Source organism: Oculina patagonica, chromosome 11 (assembly GCF_052425735.1).
Source record: "Oculina patagonica isolate OP01 chromosome 11, crgOcupat, whole genome shotgun sequence".
In the NCBI taxonomy this organism is placed as follows: domain Eukaryota; kingdom Metazoa; phylum Cnidaria; class Anthozoa; order Scleractinia; family Oculinidae; genus Oculina; species Oculina patagonica.
Window position 1 is genome coordinate 2438493 of NC_135768.1, and position 21184 is coordinate 2459676.

General features: G+C 38.6%; 1 long non-coding RNA gene across 2 annotated transcripts; it reads left to right on the forward strand.

Moving 5' to 3' along the window:
• Nucleotides 1–2397: 2397 nt before the first annotated feature.
• LOC144629451 (uncharacterized) lies at nt 2398–21114 on the forward strand. Of its 2 annotated transcripts, XR_013566374.1 has the most exons (9): nt 2398–2557; nt 2639–2733; nt 2815–2909; nt 16824–16902; nt 17073–17108; nt 18785–18883; nt 19012–19088; nt 19970–20026; nt 20522–21114. It is a non-coding gene; the product is annotated as an uncharacterized LOC144629451 (long non-coding RNA). The 2 variants fall into 2 exon arrangements; XR_013566375.1 differs by lacking the exons at nt 16824–16902; nt 17073–17108; nt 18785–18883; ... (1 more) ...; nt 19970–20026; nt 20522–21114 and adding an exon at nt 3795–4682.
• The last annotated feature ends 70 nt before the right edge of the window (nt 21115–21184 follow it).

A 21184-nucleotide genomic window follows, 5' to 3' on the forward strand; every position in this document is an offset into this window, starting at 1 on the left:
CGTATTGAAGATTTTTATCTTTGAATTCTCCTGAAAAATAGATTATTGGCAATTGCCATACGTAATCATTTCTTTTAGAACTAAAAGCGACGAAAATCGAACTGCGAAAAAGAATATAAGTTCAAAAGATTAGCAATTTATCAATAGACAGCTACAGCTCTGTACTTTCAGACATTTGTAACTTTGCGGCCGGTAATTTTGCAAAGTAATTCCACTCCGTTTCGTTTTGTGTCACCAATTTTAATCCAATTTCTGTCTGGAACGAGCTTCCATAGGCGTACGGGCCGGGGGGGGGGGGGGGGCAGGGGGGTTTGCAGCCCCCCCCCCCCCAAATTTTGGGCAACCAGGATTTTTTGGGCAGCAAGAGAAAGTTTGGGTAAAGCCGTTTTTTAAGAAGTTTTATTTCGAAGTGATAGATATTTTCTATTTTAACCTGAAGACGGCGTGTTAAAGCCAGTTAACTAAATTCACATGAGACAGTGGTTGCTTAGCACCTGATGAGTTTCTGGTTAGTAGTGAAAGGGACCATTTGTTGATATACATATTTGTAGTTTTTTTTACTGTTGGGCACTGTACTGCAAATATTTGTCACAGTGAAACACCTATAAATATAAAAAAAGCTTCTCCGCGTTGCTAAATTTTACAAAATCGACTGTAAGATTCTGGAAGCCGAGCAGAAAATGTGCGCGAGTTTTCGTCGTGTACGTGGATTAGGCTACATAACTGTTTCAGAAATGCTGGAGACAATGCAAGGGAATGATCTATTTGATAAGTTTTCAGAGTTTTCTTACGTGGTTCATATCCATGCAATGATACCTGCTACATCGTGTTCTGCAGAACGATCATTCAGTGCGTTGCGCAGATTGAAAACTTACCTCCGCAGCACCTGATGGGGCGACAACGTTTCAGTATGGCCAAGTAAAAAAAACAAAACAACTGTTTTTGTCCCCACCCGCTTCATTTTTGGGACCGCCTCTCTTTTTTTTATTATTTGTTTTTGGAAAAGTTGGAAATAACAAAAAAAATTAAACCCGTGTTACGCTAGGTCCGTACTGGATAGGTCAATTACCTTGCAGGATTTATTTTCTGGCCTAGAGAATTTGACGATGGAGGATAAAACATCGATATTCGAACAACACAGGTATGGAATGCAACAAAATAATAATAATAATAATAATAATAATAATAATAATAATAATAATAATAATAATAATAATAATAATTTAATAAATAAACACTTTATTAACCAATTTCTAAAAGAATTACAATGATTTGACTATTCGAATAAGAACTTTATATATAAACATATTATTTATTTATATTTATAATAATAATAATAATAATAATAATAATAATAATAATAATAATAATAATAATAATAATAATAAATGAGCCCACCCGCTCTCTCTTTTATAGAAATCCGGAAGAGAAACATTTGTTTTTTACTTGGCCTAAATTATTACTTGTCATCGCACTTATTAGCATTAAAAAGGCATATTCCAAATTTGTAGTCAACAGTGACATGGATCGTTTTGCTGACATCTTCGGCCGTCGAAATGGTAGAGACAGCTATTTCTTTTAACGTATTTTTTGAGCTCATAGGGTAGATTCTTATGTAACAATTTTTCACTTCATTTGAAAGCCTATGCTAGTTCATGGTATGACCCTTATTTCTTCTTGACTGCTTCGTAAAAATTTGGGCAAATGTCTCACCGCCCCCCCTGGCAAAAAATTGCCCGTACGCCTATGCGAGCTTCTGTAAATACGTTTAAAGGACTTTAGTCATCTTACGCCATTTTCGATGCCATTGAAATTATGAAAACTGTATGGCAAAGCGAAATACTTTTGCACTGTTGTAAGTTGTGTTACTGTTTGATTACAGTTTCACGATGATCTCTTTCATTTATACTTGCTTTGCGCAAGATATCATACCGAAACTCTCGATTTTTGTGTCAAGGTTATTTGTTACTAGGATTTGTTTGCTCGCAGAAGACAAATATATATAGTTCGGTTCAATTAGCACTGTACCAACATGCATTTTTTGTGGTAAATATATATATGGTCTTGGAAAACAAAACAGTTTCCTTTATGTAATTAACGAGTTGCGGTTGTGCACGGTCACGTGACCTTCTTGACGACCCTTAGTTTTCAAGATCTCTGTATCCGTCTGTTTGCTCTTTTTCGCCACATGTTTCACGGTAGAGACCCTTTACTGTTTATTTTATATTTAGATCAGTAGTTTCACTTCCAAAGCAAGCCCCTTCAGAAAATCGCAACCATTGGGGGACATTGGGGAGAGGGGGTGGAAATAAAATGGAATGGCCCTCAACATATAAGGGCATACGATATATGATGCAATACATATAGGAGCCCTTATCATTGGTCGAGTTTTTTCAATAAAATGTTGAGTGCAATCATAACTATGGTGCAATCTCCAATCTATTCCGACCGCCATTGTCCTTCAAAAGCAAGACGTCAGGAAGTTAGAAGACGAAGGCGAAGAAAACCAGAACATTGGAGCTCAAGTCTGCTTCTTGATCTCTTAGTCAACACGAAGGTAAAAGCTTTATGCATCCTATCTGTGTTACCACAATTTTTTAAGCTTAAAAATTGCTTCTTTCGATCTTTGTCCTTCAAGAGCAAGACGACGTCAGGAAGGTTACAAGACGAAAGCGAAGAAAACCAGAAAATTGGCGCTCAAGTCTGCTTCTTGATCACTTAGTCAACACGAAGGTAAGAGCTTTATGCATCCTATCTGTGTTACCACAATTTTTTAAGCTTAAAAATTGCTTCTTCCGATCTTTGTCCTTCAAGAGCAAGACGACGTTAGGAAGGTTACAAGACGAAAGCGAAGAAAACCAGAAAATTGGCGCTCAAGTCTGCTTCTTGATCACTTAGTCAACACGAAGGTAAGAGCTTTATGCATCCTATCTGTGTTACCACAATTTTTAACCTTTTGCCGGCTTCTTCTTGGAGTTAAGTGTTTGCAAAATCTGTTTACGAATTTATTCACTTTCCCGCCGATGCAGGATAAGAAAGGTTTCTTTAAAAGGGATCCCGATTTCTCGAACCTTTGGGTATCAGTTGTTTTCTTAACCCTCGAAATTGAGGAAATAAGTTTTATGATGAAACAAAAGGAGCTAAAGGGATGAGTTATTTAGCACCGTTTTGAGTCACGTTCATTTTATCTTAATTGGCCGCCATTATTATGTAAAGATGTCTTGCGACGATCGAAATAACCAATTTGTTCAAAATACTGCTGCTTCCAGCCTCGTAAATTTCGATGGAAAGCATGCTTTTGTCATTTGATCTTAGGAAGTAACGTTTTAATCGAAATTGATTGCTTGAAAGGGAAAACCATTGGTTTTCACAGCCGCGGCGTTAACGCGAAGGTGAAAGCTTTATGCATTCTATTTGTGTTACCACAATTTTGTAAGCTTTTGCTTTTCCTAGATGTTAAGGACTCACGAAAATCTGTTTACGAACAAAGGTTTCTTTCGATGGGATTCCGATTTTTCGAACCTTTGGGTTGTGCTTTTAACTCTCGAAAAGTAAAGAGTATTGAAGGATAAGGTCGCATGGAAACTTATTATTCACATCTCGCTTGCATTGAATTCAGCTTTGAAGTTTCTAGAAAGAATGTTTCAGCTGACCGCAACATTTGAAACAAAAGCTTGTTTACATATTTTAAAAGTGCGTTTATGCAAATGTTACTAAAGTTGTTCTCGCTCATTTTATTCTTATTTTTTCAGTGATAGCATGAAATTTTTACTTTGATGTTCTCTAATTATCAGGACTTTCGCTTTGTTGTCGAGTACGTTCGAGAAAATAAGTTTTTTGATGGAACATAAGGATTAAGACGGAGGCGGCGTGGCCTAGTGGTGAGGGCGCTGGACTTGTAATCCGGAGGTCCCGGGTTCAAATCCTCCTCCCAGCCACTAGATGGATTTGTGTTCGGTGGTCCAGACAGATAACTGCACATGGCTGGAACAGCAAGCACCTGGTGCCCTCTTACGAAGGGATCCCAGAAAGCATGGCTGATGCTGACCAGCAGTGACTTTTGATAAGTCTTCTATTAAAAGTTGATCTTGTAGACTCTTGTAAAAAAATGAGAAGTGCATGAAGCAGTAGCAGTTGCAGCCACAGGTAGCACTTGTGGTGGTAGTGGTAAGACTTAATTTAACTGTCAACAGTAAAGTTGAAAGTGGTGGCTATTGAGAAGTGATAAAAAAGACATATTTTATATGAAAGACTAATTTAGGGAAATGGTCAAAGCTATTGTACTCAGACAGGACCCACCACTCTACAAAAAGACAGGTGGTTCTTGCATAGCCCCCCTACCCCTATGCAAGGCAGGTCGTCATCGAGTACACTTGTCATGACCATTCCCTTAGAGCAGTTTCTATATGTAACAACTAATTAGCAAATGAATGATAAACAAAGAAAAAGAAAAAAAAAAAAAAGAAAGAAAGAAAAAAAAACAAAAAGGAAAAAAAAGGAAAAGAAAAGAAATAAAGAAAAAAGAGAAAAGAAAAAAAAAGAAAAAAGAAAAGAAAAAAAAGAAAAGAAAAAAAGAAAAGAAAAAAAAGAAAAGAGAAATAGAAAAAAAAGAAAAAGAGAAAGAAAAGAAAAGAAAAAAAGGAAAGAAAAAAAAGACAAGAAAAAAAAAAGAAAGAGAAAAAGAAATATATGTTAGTAACATAATTAATAGAGGAAAATGGTTATGAAGCCCAGCAAAGTTCTTTGTTATAAGTTTCTATTCGTTATTTTGGGGCTTGACAGTGCACAAAACTTGACACGACAAAATATGACGGTGTTCATGCAACTAAACAATAAAAACATTGTGATTACACCACAGGCAGACCACCCTATGTGTTCGTGGTTAATAATTGTTGACAAAGGTCATATGTTGAATTAATCAATGGCGTGTATAGAAGACATATAGAGAAACATTGTCTTGGCTTCGATTTACTACAAAATATAAAATCTACTCTAAATGATTCAATAAAAGTTAAGATGAAATGCTGAATATGTCTTGTGTCGTGTTTTTTTTGCCGCCCCGAGCCCTTTAAGACGTTTATTTTGCGAGATCATTTAGCGACCGGTCGCTAAATGATCTCGCAAAATAAACGTCTTAAAGGGCTCGGGGCGGCAAAAAATCACGACACAAGACACATTCAGCATTTCATCTTAACTTTTATTGAATCATTTAGAGTAAACTTTTATTTTGTAGTAAATCGACGCCGACGTAATGTTTCTCTATATATCTTCTATATATTATGCGCCATTGATTTCAACATGACCTTATGTCAACAATTATTAACCACGAACACATAGGGTGGTCAGCCTGTGATTACGTTACTCATGCATAGTGTATAAGCACAAAACTTGCAAAAGACGTGCACTGTCATGGACCTTCCAACCTAAATCTTGGCCTCTTTGTTTGTTCCTTTGATGCTTGCCAGGCTTTTTAACCATTTCCCTCAATTAACTATGGTTAGTCATTGACTAATTAAGAACTCAACAACTAATTTAGAACTTATTACATGAAGTTTCACTTATTTACAGAACTAAAATTGGACTGTATTGTTCTTGAGAGGAAAAATTACATAGTATAGGTTTAAAAAAAACTTAAGAACTTGACACGACAAAATATGTGTTCATGCAACTAATTAATAAAAAAATTGTGATTACATAACTCATGCATAGTGTATAAGTTGTTCGCTTCTATATAAGAAGCGGACAACAATGCTAGGTCATTACCTCCACAATATTCTATTCTTTTAAAATAGTTTTCTTTTATTATCAAATTCTCACTATTTTTCTTGTCACCTTTTTACGCATTTTTATTCTGTAATTTTTTCACACATTTTTACCCTATATATTTATTCATTTGCGCCATTTTTATCATTCGTTAAAGGCTGCAGTTTGGCAGCCGAAAGCTTATATTTTAACAAATTTTTAACCAGAGAACGTCTCAAAAACATTTTATTAAGAACAGATGTTAGTAAAAAAAAAAAAAAACTTGTCTATAAATCGTGTCAGGTCTTTCTGTCTAATACTATTGAGGGTCAAATTCTCCTGGTCGGTAGGGGTTAACTTTCCACCATAGATGCCACGCACTGGGTCCAAAACTTGTCACAAAGGGTAATTTAAAAGCTAAAAAAAAATATGTTTTCCATTGCCTCAACATTGACCTCCCAAAAGGGGTTTGTCTGAACTCCGACCCCCCCACTATGCACAAAGCCTTTAGACTCTTAAAGGATGACAGACATGATGGTATAAAATTTTCAAAACTTAAGGTCCTTAAGTAAGAACTACCAGCCCTCAGGCAAGTGCTTAATTCACTGCAAAGATTTTATTGTATAATTTAGTTTTATTTAGATTTTAACATTTTTATTATCCTATTGTCAGTATTTAAGTTTTTAAAGTTTTGTTTTTATGGTTGGTGTGATCTTAAGGTTTTTTACTGACTTAATAAAGTGTAGATCTATGTAGATGATTTGGACATTTTATGGAGTCATTTCTATAGTCTATAAGAGTACAGATCATAAACAATTTTGGTAGGTTTGTTTTGTACAATAACACGGAAAGTTTACTGGTGAAATAGATAGAAAATCAGTACAAAATTGCGTGTGCATGTGACAGCTTGTAAGATCACATTTTTTCTAGTTGAAGCAACAAAGGTGTGAGTTTTGTTCTAAATATTCTAGCTGACTTTTTACAACCTCGAGTTTCTAGAAATAAGTTGGTCTTGTGTTGTACGTGTTACTGGTAACGTTATTCCCATCATCTCATAGCTTTCTACCAATAGTCCGGCGGCTTAGCTCGAAATTTTAGTTGAATTGTGCACTTTTTGATACAAGCATGAAACTTGGCACAATGAAAGTGGTCACCAACAGAAATTTTTTCAGATATAGTGCCAAGCCTGAAAAACACCGGTTTCCATGGAAACCTTAGTTATTAACCCTATTCAGACCGGGCTTTTTGGGGTCTTTTCAGACCTCCGTAACTTCCAGAATATTTAAGCAATCACAATGAAACTTAGGGAATATATAGTATGTCTAAACACCTATCTTTTGGTATACGTCACGGGGGAAGATGACGTCACATGACGTGACAATTACATCATAATGTCAAAACAGCCGCCATCTTGGATCCGCCATCTTGGATTTTGAATTTTTTCCAAAACGTCATAAAACCGCCCAAAATTACTGCAAAGTACTCAAAATCAATAAAACTGTGCTTAAAACCCGTAAAAGGATGAAAATAATTGCATTAAAATTATTTTTCATCAATAGAAACACGAAAATTACAAAATTGGGAAAACATGCCTGTCAAAATGCCATTGCCATGGTGACGTCAAGTTCCTGACACAACAACTTACCCTACCAAATTATTTCCAGATCAATTTTAGATAAACTCGCAAAGTTTGGTAGCGTTTAATTGAAATATTATCTTGAAAAAGTTATTAGCGTTCAAAGTCAGCGCGGGCACTTTCCGCCCCGGCCCTCCCGGTCGGATAGGGTTAAAATCAATGAAATTTCGTGAAATATTTGTTTGTCCTGGTTTATAGACAAATACTATTATGCCAGGTAGTGAAACCAAGTCGCACGTACAAAATTTAGAATAAAATGCTGTAATTTAGACTGTTCAGTCACAGCCCTATATTTTCCTATTTTTCTTCTGTTAGCGAACGGTTCACCGATATTTGCGAGAGACCTGGACGCTTGCGCAAAACGAAAGACGCGAGGGAGCAGAGGGCGGGGGAACGAAAAATCTTTTCCCATGCAATAATTTCCTATTAAATTATTGGTATCAAACAGATGGTAAAAAATAACAATTGTAAGCCTAATTAAAAGCATTCATATCTGTATTTATGAATAAAAATCAACAATAAAAGGTTTATAAAAGTACAAGAAGAAATACTTTGTGGGGAAGGGGCAAAGGGGCCTCTCGGCTGAAAATGTCATTGCTGTTTACTAGCTGAAAATAGAAAATTGGCGTTGGCACTATATCAAGAATTGATTAGTATGCGAATGCTTGTAATCCTGCAAAGTTTGGTGCTTGTATCAAAAATCGCACAATTCAGGAGCTAAGCCGCCGGACTACAATGAGCACGCCACTTTTGGGGAGAGTTGAAAACACTGACCCCCGATCCGCGGACTACCCACTGACCCCCCACTTCGCGGATCACCTACGGACTACTCCGCGGACTACCCTTACGGAGTACCCCTACGGAGTACCCTATAAAATGAAACGAATTTATGTTTACGGGGGAGAGAGACAAGAGAAACCTACCTGTGCCACTTGCACGATCGATCGAAACAGCCGCCATCTTGTTTACCTCGATCCAGTCCTTCTTGTTACAAACTCAAACGGGACTTCATCGGCTAGTACTAAAACCAGGAACGCCGGAATACCAAAACCCGGAACAGATAAAATGTATATCGTGTAACCCTTACAAATATAAAGAGCTAACCGTAAACAGGCTAACCGAAGTTCATAGTAGGCTAACCGATGAATAGTAGGCTAACCGAGGTGAATAGTAGGCTAACCGCAGTGCATAGTAGGCTTGCTATTCACTCCGGTTAGCATACTATTCACCTCGGTTAGCCTACTATGAACTTCGATTAGCCTACTATTCATCGGTAAACATACTATGAACTTCGGTTAGCCTGTTTACGGTTAGCTCTTTATATTTGTAAGGGTTACACGATATATTTTATCTGTTCCTATTCCGGCGTTCCGGCGTTCCCGATTTTAGTACTAGGCTAGTCCCGTTAGGACTGGATCGAGGTAAACAAGATGGCGGCTGTTTCGATCGATCGTGCAAGTGGCACAGGTAGGTTTCTCCTGTTTTTTTTTTTTTTTTCCCGTAAACATAAATTCGTTTCATTTTATAGGGTACTCCGTAGGGGTACTCCGTAAGGGTAGTCCGCGGAGTAGTCCGTAGGTGATCCGCGGAGTGGGGGGTCAGTGGGTAGTCCGCGGATCGGGGGTCAGTGTTTTCAACTCTCCCCCACTTTTGTGTAACTTTTCGAGGTGTTGTTTTAGACATGGAGTGGTCCTGGCTAGAGCAATGTCTTGGTTGTGTCGTGTTTTGTTTTGGGGGTGACATGTTACTTTCACAGTGCTTTTTCTCCACCCAGGAGTGTTAGTAAAAGTTATGACTAACAGCAGACTGTTAGGCTAACCTGAAAACATGTTTGGCCATATCCTGTGATAGGTTTGCATCACATCCAGGGGGAGTAGCAGTTTTCCTTCATGCTACAAAAACATGAGTTAAAGGGGCAGTGCCACCAAGAATTAGTGCTACTTGAAAATCCAGGGAGGGTGTTGAAAATCCACTCATAGTGCCCTGGCCTTGCTAAAATGTACTGTTACTAGTCATGAAAATTGTTAAACTGCAGTCAGGTGTGGTTATCAGGACTGGTAGAAAAGAAATGGCATAAAACTTGAAAAAGTTTTGGAAGAAACAAATCACATAAAACCCACTGATTACAGTTTATTCACATCTTAAAGAAATTAAAATTCATGTCTTTCTTTTGTTGTTTGGGTTATTCTGTTGATCAGTGAGTGCACCCTCATAATTCTAACATAGTTTTACAAAAACTTAGAAGACTTTTTGTGACACTGTCCCTTTAAATGCATTGATAGGCCACCTATCTGCAATTATCCTTAGACTCATGGCATAACCTGTTTACATGGTGGTAGGGTAGCCCCGCCCCGCTAGCTGGGTACCCTGGCTAAAAGGGCTGAAACATAGCCCGCCTTTATATGCAGAATCCAAAGCCCTTCTTTGCGAGTTGAGACAGCACCATTGAAGTGTGTCACAAGGTAAGAAAACCACGAAGCTCTAAATGGTTCACGTATAATATTACTTTTTATACCACGCCATAGAAAATACAGCCAATCAGGATACAGGAAAGCCATTGTATATTCGACAGTATTCAACACAACCTTCCCATCGTGCGCTGCGATCTTATTCTTGATGAAATTTAGTAAGGTTATTTTCTATGGCATGGTATAAAATAGTTACACAATAGCTACCAGTTGGACTTTCACACAACGACTTAATTCCCGGGTAGCCGGGCTAGCCCTGGCATAACAGTTTACATGCACATTCTCAAACTCATTAATTATTCATATCGTTATTAGCCTACCAGAACGCCCTATTCTGGTCAGGTGGATGAGTTTAGAAACCCAATGAAAAACGAGTTGAAAACCACACGTGTTTGGAAACGATTTTAAACCCGTGTGTAAAATGTTTCAAAATCTGCATATTCATAAAGCAACACAACAACATTACGTTTAAAAAATCGCTTTTCCGATGCAGACAATAAATTTCACCGTCAAACATTCCATTACGAAACTTACACACAATCGAACAGTTATTCAAGTCCACAAAATAAAAAGGGCTTACTGAGAATTGACTGCTTTCTTGTTCGATGCTATCTCTTCTTTAGGTTTACTTTCTTTAAAGAGACGCCACATGGTTCCAACGTTAGCACTTTCAATGTCCACCACTCTATGCCGTTCCAAAAAAAGAAGCCGCCCATTTGTTTTTGCAGGGGCTACACTTTGGAACCGGGCCCTTTCTGTGCAAAACTCTCCTTGTCTAAATCTATTCGCCACGGCGAAGCAAAGTACTAAGCAGAGCGTTCGTTTCGATCAAACAACCAACGAAGGGGGAGATATACAATCAATAATTATTACAGAAAGTTGTGAAAATCTAACAAGTGGGTGTCAGATAGCCTTGACAAAGCCAAACACTTGGATAAGTTAACCTGTAGCAAGTATGTGACATGATCGAGTTCCATTGTAAAAATATAACAAATGAAAACAAACCTGTTCGAATAGGCGCTGCTAATTACATAGAAAAATCTCGATGATTTGGTAAGTGCAGAATGCAATATGGAACAATTGAAAGTATGTTGTTTTATATATGTTCGTGTTTATTTGCTTTATTTTACTTTCGGAAAAACTGTTCACAGGCTACTTGTATTCTTTCCCAGGTGTTCCTTACGCTAATCTTTGCAAACGTAACACGACACTTTTGTTCTTTTGTAACAAAATACTTTTGTCTTCCTTGAAAATGCGATAACATGAAACTTTTGTTTTTTGTTTGTTTTACGGCGGCATCGATGACATTTGTTTAATTTAATTAAGTTACGGTTTAGACTGCACGAAAGACGATTCTCAAAAACTAAAGAAACAAATCTAATCAAAAAACATATTTTTCGACAGGTTTTTTAAAACGCAGTACAGCTAGGATATTTGTTTCCTGGTTATCAGGTGTTCACGCCGAAAATCCCGGTGCAAGTTTTTGCATACCTAATTACGAAAGCGCCGTGAAAGTCTCAAAATCTAATTAAATTAATTTGCGGTTTTTACTTGGCGCCAAGAAGTCTGCAGGAAGCCTACCGCAAACACGCAATACAAGCGATGTTCATGATAGTTCCAGAAAACAACGTCTACAGACTAATCTGCGCATGCGTTTGGTGTAAATTACGTTGAGTAGTACCACAAGGAGAGCAAAGGGTTTTCTGAAACAAATATATACGTTTGAGATCTTCATATGAAAGTAACGTAGATGTGCTCCAGGTTTTACCTAGGGGTACGGTCAGGTGCTCCCCACCCCCACCCCCTCCACAAGGAATAATTAATTAATTGATATTAATTAATTAATTGGCGATTAAAAGTTTACACCGCGTTAGCGGTCTAGGGGTTTAGCAACCGCCAACCCACCAAACCATCACAATAGTGCATTCTGCACTAAAAACTATCTAATTTTCTTTGTTGGAGAAGTAATTTCAAAAACTCGTGCTTTGAGTTTCACCAGGTTTCCAAACGCTCGAAAACAATAAAACCACTCGGCCTGCGTTTGGAAACCTGATGAAACCCTCGCACTCGTTTTTGAAATAGTACATGACAACCTGCCTAAAAGGGTGCCCCAGGCAAGGAGACATTAGGTGCTGTCAGTTAACAGGGCTACCCTGTCTTGCAGGTAAACACTTCAACAGGTTTTTATGCAAAATGTATGAAAAGTTGGCTCACTCAGGGTAGCTCATGTAGGTGGGAAGCCCCTAACCGGGCTACCCTCCGGCCACCATGTAAACAGACCCTTAGATAATTATAATTTACACTGGGCCAAAGAGTCACATATATATCCTACTCCTACCTGAACTTATTCTGATCTGGTTACCCTATTTTTCTTCTGTTTTTGTTGTTGAACTTGGGAAAAGTATTCCGAGAGAACTGGATACCAGTGCAAAATGGAAGGTACGAGGAGATAGAGCTTTGCTCAACCCCCGCCCCCTTATGCTCTACTGTTTCTCTCAAATTCTTTTGCATTTGTTAAAATGAAGAGGCTGTAAACAGACTAAGCATGAAGCGACTAAAGGAGTCTTTTTTACTTTCTACTGGATGTGATGCTAGTACCTCACGAGGTAACTCACCTAGCCTGTGAACAGGTTCCCTAGTGGGGGTACAGGGCAAAAGAAAAAGAAAGCCAAGAAGAACAAGCCGGAAATAAATCAAAAAGATAAGCACAATTGTCTGACAGATCTTCCTTCCCAGACAGGGCTCTCTATGCCCCACTGGAGAGCCTCAGTTTGCAGGCTTTTTCTTGAACAGCAGTTGGTAATTGGTTGTGACAAATGGATGCTCCAAACTAAGAAATCTGCTGGAAGACTAGAACCCATTTCTGCATATTGTACTACCCTTACTAAGAAATGAAGGCTAACTGCAAGCAAACCGGAGTGGATATGACTGCATGCAAACCAAAAAGGAAGTTCTAATGAAAGCAAACTGGAGTCAGTCACCAACCAAAAGCAAACCGGAGCGGAAGTAATTGTAAGCATGGTGGAGTGCTTGGGTTCCAGTCTCCCAGTGGATTTTTGATTTTGCTGTATCCATTTAAGCCATGTACAACTGTATGTTGGTAATCAAGCCTGCTACCCTAACCCAAGAACACAACCCAATCACTTGAGCCAGAGCTTGACGTAGAGTCCAGCATGTTAACCATTTGGAACCACGCCCCCTCTGACTCTTATGGCCCCTTTACACGACAGAAAATATAATTACCTTGGAACTGGCTCAGGTAGAAATGGTTGCATGCCGGTATCATTTTTTTCAAGATGTGCCAAATATTTTTTGTCTTGTAAACAGACCCCTTAGTTTACAAAGAAAATGTTTAGGTTAACCCTTCTTACCAATTTGAAGGTGTCAAAGCCGTAATAATGATTATATAGTTTAAAGCGACTTAACAGGCACATAGTAGGGGGGGGGGGGGTTGAGAAGTTTAGACAAACCTTCTTTGGGAGATAGAGGTCACTCACAATATATTGAGACAATGGAAAACAAACTTTCAATGTTTTAGAAAAATGTATAGTCTCCAAAGGAGGATGCCTGTTTACAAGTATTTTGTCTACTATTTATTTTCAGTACCGTAGCAAGGGTAAAATAAGTGGAGGGGCACGCGAGCGGCGGAGGCGCGAGCCACTAGGGGGTCTGGGGGCATGCCCCCTCAGAAAATTTTGAAATCTAGAAGCTTGGAAATGCTATTTCCAGCGTTCTCCAAGAGCTATTTGTGATTTACGCATATCGCGAATTATTTACTTCCTACACTGTCTCAGCAAACCACTGAAGAGAGTATAACACTTGCAACGTCAAAAGAAAATCGACTGTCTCTGTATCTTGAAACCAGCAAATGGTTTGTTTTAGTTTTTGGCCGTTTAACATTGTTGTGCATCACCCTACTGTACATTAAAAAAATGAAAAGAACTACAAATGTTATTGTTTCAAACCTCTCGGTAGATAAAATTTTATTTTCAACATTTTATACAGGTCTGTTTTTCCTTTTTGGGAAAAAAAAAAACTGGGGGGGCACGGGCCCCCCCGGCCCCTCCCCTTGCTACGGCACTGATTTTAACCCCAGGTCTTTTATGAGGGGAGCGGGTGGATGTTAGCAAATATTTTGACTTTCTTTTGTTTTGACTTTACCCAATTTCATTGTCCTTATTTTCTATTTCATTGTGTTTATTTTCACTTTTCTGGTGGATTGTAGGAGGTGGCTAGCAAATCCAATCCACCCTCCCCCACCCACCAGATCCTCCCCTGCTTGGATAATACTGAAATAAATAAGTGTGTGCACAATTAAAAATTATAACATAGCTAGCAGAGCCGCACAATCAAATTCAGTATACCTAAGCGTGCTCAAAATCCCGATGGAGCACGCTGATGACGTAATCGACGAGTGAAAATCTCACCGAGTAAAGCTCATACGCTGTGTTTTGCGAAAGTGATGACATATTGTCTTTGGAATATGAAAACTTAATCCTTCAATATTTTTTCAAGGATATGAGCTACAAGGTACGAGACGGAGAGCGACAGAGAAAATAAATTTGATTTTGTGAAGTATTGTGCATGTTAAGCAAAAAAAGTATGACTCAGCTGATGAATTTTTGTTTCATATTCTTTTTTTATGGCAGTATTAAACGAACACCGCAATTAATACTGCTAATATGTAGACATGGTAGGACTTTTATCTTGCACAGGTATCATGTTAACATATGTTCCCCAAAATTAACTAGTAGTCAACTTTTACACCTAACAAGCACTAAGGCAATATAACACTGGACTGCAAAAATGCATTTAGCCCTTTCTTGTGAGATATTTTAATATGATATTTTATAATTTGGTAAAGGGGGGGGGGGGGGGATTTAAATCATGAGCATATTTTCCTTAAAATCTCAAAATCAAATAATTTACCGTTTAGACCATTTCATGAATAATTAGAGATATACATTATAATTACCTGTACACATTTACCTTTCAATTGCCTAGTAGCAAGGAGATCTCCCAGGCAAGTTCTCAGTGTGAGACAAGACCTGAAAAAAATGTATAAACTAATTGAGGCAAAAAAATGCATCCTCACACAAAATCACTTTTTGGCTTCAAGATTTATGTCTTCAATTTATGTATTTGCTTTTTTCGAACGTGTTCAGCTGGAATTGCAAACCACAGTCCTTAAAAGTTAAAATAAGCAGATGACACGTCTTACTAAACTAGCAAATTATTCACGAATCAAGGCCAGATTTGAACTGTTTTCGTAACCCCCTCATTTTTGCTCATATTTGTTGTACACAAACGAAAAAATTCTACCGACTGAATTTTCTGAAATCATATAGAATTCAATCTTTTTGGTTGGTTTATAATTAGCTGTGTTGCCATGGTTAGGTAACGCAAGAAAAAGTGGCACGCAAAAATTACGAATGCAGTAGCTCATGTAACTTGCCAATTTTTAGCTCATCAGCTGCAACCGTTTGGTCATGAGTGCAAAATAAAGGATATAGGTACTTCAAAGATTAGAAAAAAGTGTTCAGCCACCTTAACAGAAACGGTCAAACTTTAAGCTTAACAGTTGGAAGCACGTACAAAATCGTTTTTGAACAACTATTTAATGCGATGTGTACCTTGCAAATAGCTTTTAAAACAGTGTTTGTCACCCAAGCTTTGACTTGATGTAGCGTACAAATCTTGCACGCGTATTTTCCCTTTCATACTGAATAAATGGCGTGGAAGATTTTTTTGCCACTAACATCGACCGTACCGACGAAACAGTCGGGACACAAGGTACAATACATGCATCCGTACATGAGGCAGCTATTGAGAGGAAAGGTTTTTTTGGGCGGGAGGCTGCGGTCGCACGAAGGTACCCCTTCCATATACCTGACAGTCGTGGTATTGACTTAAAACATAATGTTTTCTTGTTATTTTCAAGCAGCGCTTAATAAATTGAAATAATACAGCCATAAATTGCATCTGTTCGAAATATGTGTCCATCTACAGGAACCCCAAGCTTTATAGGAGAAATAGACCATGTGACCTTGGCCTGTTCCACGCGTTCGCTCCCCCGGGGGGTACTCCCTAAAATTTACTACGGGGGTGTGCTGCTGAGTCTCTGAGACTCTGGACCTGTTCCAGAGAAAAAAAGCTGAATTTGCGACCCTGTTCCAGACAAACATTGCAAAATAGGTACCCTTTTCCAGATTTTTTTTTAAATATCCACAATGGAAATATATGTAGATTCACTTGACTTTGTCTGTGGCTCGGAGATAAAGCGATGAGAGGAGCGGAGTTTCATAGCTAAACTTGATCGTGTTTAATCAGGAGAAAAAATCGACCCTGTTCCAGAGTCAAAAGGCTGAATTCTATACCCTGTTCCAGAGTCAGCGAGGCAAAAAGCACACCCTGTTGAGCGGCACATACCCGTAAAGCCGTTATATGGGAGTACCCCCCTCCCCTGGGCGTTCGGTTAGTTGAAAAGCAGCGGGAAAAACTGGATTAGCGCGAAGGACTCAACGGAGAGTGTCAAAATTGGAGAGGGGACTTCTCCTCCACACCCCTCCCCTAATTTTTCGCCCACCGTTTTTCGCGTTGCTCCCCAACTAACCGAACGCCTGATACAGGCTAGTCATCCTCGGAGACCCAGGGGCAGTTAGTGGGCAGTTAGTGGGCAGTTTCGCTCCACTAACTGCCTAACCTCACCCTGGGTCTCCGAGGATGCAGGCTAGTCTGACCTTTGTTCAGCGTTGTGTAAGTGTTTTAATTTAAGCGTAACGGCGACCGATGCGTTACGTCGAAATTTTAAGGATTTGTATGGGAAACTGACGATTTCTATTTCAGTTCAAAAATGCGAACGCAGATCCCTACCCGACTTCCTCTGTCTCCGTTCCACTTGCGTATGTAAAATGTGTAAAAAATGTAAAAAGAATGTAAATGTTGTTTATAACGCCGGACTTTTTCTTTGGTATTAGTAGGGGGCATCAGCGGCAAGTGAGGAAAAAACGTCCCAAAACCCCTCAAAATCATACAAAAACAGACAAACAACAATAGGTAAGTGATCTTTATTTATATGGCTTACAGTTTATTGTAATTTTCGCATCAGCTAGCAATCAATTTTCGCAGTTTTAAAATAAAGTGATACAAACTGATACGGGAACACCTAAACAAGATTTAAAAGAAGCTGTAGGTAGTAACTTTGATCGTGTAAACTTACTTTGCAGATGGCAGATCCAGGAACAGAACCGGAGTCCGCTGAAGTAAGTTAGAGCTTTAAAAAGAAATTAAGAGCTTACTGACTGAGCAGCTTAATCTCGTACCCAGATCTTTTCAACCCTGGGAGAGAACATCTGGTAAAGTCCGTTTTTGCTCGCGTCAAATGTGTCAGAAATCTGACACACAACGCAAGTACGCATGCTCGGCCTTTTAGGTGGATGAAAAGCTTACTTGGTCTTTATAAATACGTCATGAACTATTCTCCTATAAGCGGAAAGACCAGTTACTAAATCTTGGGATAGATTTGGAGAAGAAAAAAGGAGCCACTCATGTTTTGCTGATAAATTCAAACCCTCAACCCACTGCTTTCAATGGTGGTGAAAAAGAGCGCGCGCTGTTTGTCGCGTACAAGCAAGCTGTACGCGTCAGATTTGTGAAAGTTTTAACACATTTTTTCTTCACACACATGGTTATTGACATGTTTTTTAACTAACAAACTTGAACTAGATACTGTTTCTGCGGCTACCTCACTTAAGAAACGTTCAAAAGAAGAAAGCGTTCTTAATAAAGGCTTTAAAATCGGCGCGTGCAAAACGAAGTTTGAATCATCCGCGCGCAAATGCTGATGCAATTTATCAACCAATCAGAATGGCAAACTGAACGAACTTGACCAGATGTGTACTACCGTGGTAAGTAGACATCTGGGTACGAGATTATGCCAACGCCAATGTCCTATTTTCAGCTAGTAAACGGCAATGAAATTTTCAGCCAAGAGGCCCCTCCCCCACGAAGTACTTCTTCTTGTGCTTTTATACACTTTTTATTGTAGATTTTATTCAAAAATACAGATATGAAAAAAGATTTTTCGTTCCCCGCCCTCTGCTCCCTCGCGTCTTTCGTTTTGCGCTAGCGTCCAGGTCTCTCGCGATTCATTCTCCGATCCCAGCGTTCGCCGTTCGCATAGTTAGTAGAGTTCGCTAACAGACGAAAAATAGGAGGGTTGTGAACAGTCTAAATTACAGCATTTAATTTTAAATTTTGTACGTGCGACTTGGTGTCACTACCTGACATAATAGTATTTGTCTATAAACCAGGACAAAGAAATATTTCACGAAATTTCATTGATTTTAATAAATTACGGTTTTCATGGAAACTGGCGTTTTTCGGGCTTGGCATATATCTGAAACAACTTCTGTTGGTGGCCACTTTCATTGTGCCATTTTCATGCTTGTATTAAAAAGTGCACAATTCAACTAAAATTTCGAGCTAAGCCGCCCGACTAAATGCTCATGGGTTCTATGTAGCTACAAAAGGCCAACGTGTCTCTCACCAAATCAACACCATGAAACCGTCTATCATTATCCTACAGAGGGGCAATCCTCCTGCGTTGGGTGCAAATAAAGACATTGATTTTAGCAACCTCTACTGTAAAATATGTAGCGTTTTTCAATCTTTTTATCGTTGAAACATCTGCAATTTTTATATAAGATTTTTAATATCTACTAGTAGTTTAAGAATTGTTAGCAATTAGTTCAGCGTTTTTACCTTTTCACTCTATTTATACACGACCCCTTAATTAAGCTGCCTAGCTTAACCCGTATCGTGTCTAAATAAAAGTTTTAATTTGATTGATTGATTTTTTTTTTTGATTGATTGACTGACTGTCATCGGCCGTGCATAGGAAATGATATAAAACAAAGTTGGCATATTTCTTCCTTAGGAGGATGAAACAGGAAGCTCTTCAGGTGGCCACGAAGAGAGCATTCCGGGCGGCCAGGAGGAACACGAAAACTCTCCTCATATGTTGGTCTCGTTTGAGGTATTGTACTGAGAAATATATGTATGGATACAAATAACGTGTGAAACGATTACAAATTTAACATTTCACAAACATTATTCATTTCAGACCGGCTTATCAAGTTATATGTTGTCTTTTCTTTTTAAAAGGAAAATTGGACTTCAGAGTATGGAAACCCTGTTCGATTTTGTACAGAGGGAGACGCCGAGCCGGGTCTAGTGGTTGAGTAAGTAGAATTTTTAAGTATTCATAATGATCCCGGGGGGGGGGGGGAATACTCCCATATGTGGCCTATATAGGTATGTGCCGCCCGATAGGGTATGGTTTTTGAGGTTCTCGGTCCTTAAATAGGGTATCATTTTTGCTCCTTTTGGCAATGTGTTCCCGGTGTGATCCTTAGATAGGGTACCTAAATTCTATTAGCTGAAATAAACGCCCAGCTAAACGAAAAAAAAGGTATCTAAAAACTGAATTTTCTCTTCAGGTATTAGTAAAGCGATTTTATTTTTCTTGCCGTGCGCGGTTAGCCGTTATTTGGGTCGTCACGGAACGCTTCTCCTCCCCTTGAATAGGGTGTCATTTTTCGGTTTTGGGCATTAAAAAGGGTATCAATTTCCGCTTTCTTTATCCTTAAATAGGGTCAGGGCTTAAGAACCTTGGCGGCACACCCCTATCCGAAATTTATGGGAGTACCCCCCCCCCCGGGATAATGATTAACCATCAGTACACTTTGCAGCTAAGTTTTTACACTGTGAATAAACTTCAAAACTGACCAGCTGATGTGCCCTATAATGGCTCTTATTATAAACTTGGAGTTAGTATGATCGACCGGGTAAGAGTAGTTCTGAGAAGAACTGTTGTTGGTGACCAACAACAATTTTTTCCAGAACTACGCTTTCCCGGACGATCACTCTATATGAGCTAAAGCTAATGATAAGAATGTCAAAGAGCTAACGTGAAGTATTTTTCAGACTTATAAGCTCTAGGTCATTCATATTTTTACAATCGAACTCGAAACAGCTGCCTTTCATCCACTTTCCGGCCAGTGTTTCGTTTTTGAACTAAAGTAAAAGAAAACTCACAGTCAGACATTTTTCTTGCTTACAGTGGACGGCGGAGCTGGTTCAGGAACCAAGTTTATTTTTTAATGAACAACCGAAACAAGTAAGGCTTCAGTTTTTTTTTTTTAGTTTTCATTGTCTTATATTCATTGTCATAAACAAGAGGACTTGTTTGAAAATTTTTATAAAATTTAGTTTTATAAACCACACATATCCACGCACCGCTCTGAGGACAAAGAAGTGTGTCGGCCTGCTTCCCTTCCCTCCCCCTGTCAGATATAAGCCAGTGAATTATACTCGGGGTAGCTGGATGGAGGGATGTTATTGTAGGTTTGTCTGTTTCATTTCTAGAGATTTTTTTCTTCTAGTATCGTAAATATACTCCTCGTTTTACCAAGGGCACACGGTCAGGTGCCCTCCATCCCCTCCCCCTTTACAGAAATAATTAATAAATTGATTAATTAATTGGTGATTAAAAGTTTACACCGCGTTAGCGGTTTAGTGACTTAGTGGTTTAGCAGACGCCACCAACCCACCAAACCATTACAATAGCGCATTCTGCACTAAAAATGACTCACATGCATTCTCTTTATTACAGACTGAGGAAAACATTGATCAAAGAACAGTGAAAAGTAATTTAATCGCTTTGATATGCATCTTGATTTTGTTGTGAGCTTTCCGTTGGTAGAACAGGGGAGCGACCAGGAACTATGTTATAAAAAAACTAGATGTTTGTAAGAAAAAAATGTGAATACTATTTGTGAGGAGAGAAATTACGTTGATTTAGTTTGATTTTATTTATTTGCATTCGCTGATAAAAACATAGAAAAATCCAATGTATAGAAGTTATTGTTTTGGTTTTTAAATAGCAGGTTAATGTTCCAGATCATTAACCGTAGCAGTCACCTGTTGTTTTGTTGAAGATCATAACTGTAATTAGCGTTCAAGTGTAACGGAACTCGCACTTGCCTTTTGTATAACTGTTATCTACCTGCCTTGTTTTGAAAGTGATTAATGCTGTAAAAGTTAAATTCCGCTTAAGCCAATCGTGCTTTCTGAAACGCATGATCTAATGTTAGTTAAGACTTGTACAAATTATATGATGTAATCCCGTTTTTCCTTGTACATAGAAGTGCTTTGTAAAATATTCTTTGGTTATGTTTGTTGGATTAAACTGTATGGTGGACCCAAGTCTGCCTGTTCTAGTTGGTCTTCGATGATAATATTCCTGTAACAGATCCTGGACTTCCGCAGCTAGCGT